Here is a 1,279-nt window from a genome sequence, read left to right as displayed (position 1 = left end):
ATGGTTGCCTGCAAAGTCTGAAGTCGGAATTCAACTTCTAGGCGATGTTGCCTGTCATGGCACTAGGGCGTGTGCCGCACTTTGGTGGAAAATCGTTGGAGGGAGATGCCTCGATGTTACATGGGCGTAACTTTGGGAAATGTTTAGGAATGATATTCCAAGCATTCCTGCAAAAGAACAGCTCAAAAAACATGGTACACACTCATTTTCTAATTTTCGGGAATTATGTAATGCTCGCCGCTTAGAAAAATCACGATAAATTATCGGCTTGGAGAAAAATCGTGAAACTTCGTGGACCACCTTCTCCCATTTTTAAGAGCACGTGTGCAAAAAATCAGGGCAAAATTCGACCTCTAGCCTAAAAAAACCCAGTATGTCTCCCCAGAGAAAAGGATGTCCGGTGGTGCAGAGTGGGTTTTTGCATATAAGCCTACTATAGGGGGGAAGCTGCCTGCCTACCCATGCACCTTGGTGGGTCAGGATGGCATGCCATGGGGCTCTCCCCCAGTGCCCCAGCAAGCTGTCCCAGGCATGCTGGTGCGTTTTTCCATGGCGTTGTGGGCAATTCGACCGATTCGTCTTCCATGCCGAATCCCGGTCGCACGTGGCCAGGTGCAGGCTGGTGCTTTGGCTTGGTCTTATCCGGGCACATAGGACTTGTCGGGGATGCATCAAGGGCTTCGACAGTTCCTCGCGGACCAACTCGGATTTCTTGATGCGTGAGTCCCTCTTGTCGAGGTGCCGACTTCGTCACACAATGCCGAGATGGGTAGTTGCGGGCATCGGTCCGACGTGCCGAGGCTTCAAGTGTTGTGGAGCCTTCATCTTTTTGAGGTCTAGTTCATACACCCAACGAGGGTTAGCAACTCGTGTGTGCGTAGTCGAATTGGTGCAACGAAAATCCACGATGGACACATAGTCCCTTATTCGGTGAGTGCATCACAAGACGCCGACCCCTTCATGAAATGCCTCCATATTTGGAGGGGAACCCGGAATTGTTTTGCCATGGTTGCCTGCAAAGTCTCAAGTCGGAATTCAACTCCTAGGCGATGTTGCCCGTCATGGCACCACGGCGTGTGCCGCACTTTGGTGGAAAATCGTTTGAGGTAGATGCCTCGATGTTACGTGGGCGTAACTTTGGGAAATGTTTAGGAATAATATTCCAAGCATTCCTGCAAAAGAACAGCTCAAAAAACATGGTACACACTCATTTTCTAATTTTCGGGAATTATTTAATGCTCGCCTCTTAGAAAAATCACGATAAATTATCGGCTTGGAG

Source organism: Lupinus angustifolius, chromosome LG14 (assembly GCF_001865875.1).
Source record: "Lupinus angustifolius cultivar Tanjil chromosome LG14, LupAngTanjil_v1.0, whole genome shotgun sequence".
Classification (NCBI taxonomy): Eukaryota; Viridiplantae; Streptophyta; class Magnoliopsida; order Fabales; family Fabaceae; genus Lupinus; species Lupinus angustifolius.
Note: the sequence above shows the minus strand (reverse complement) of the source record.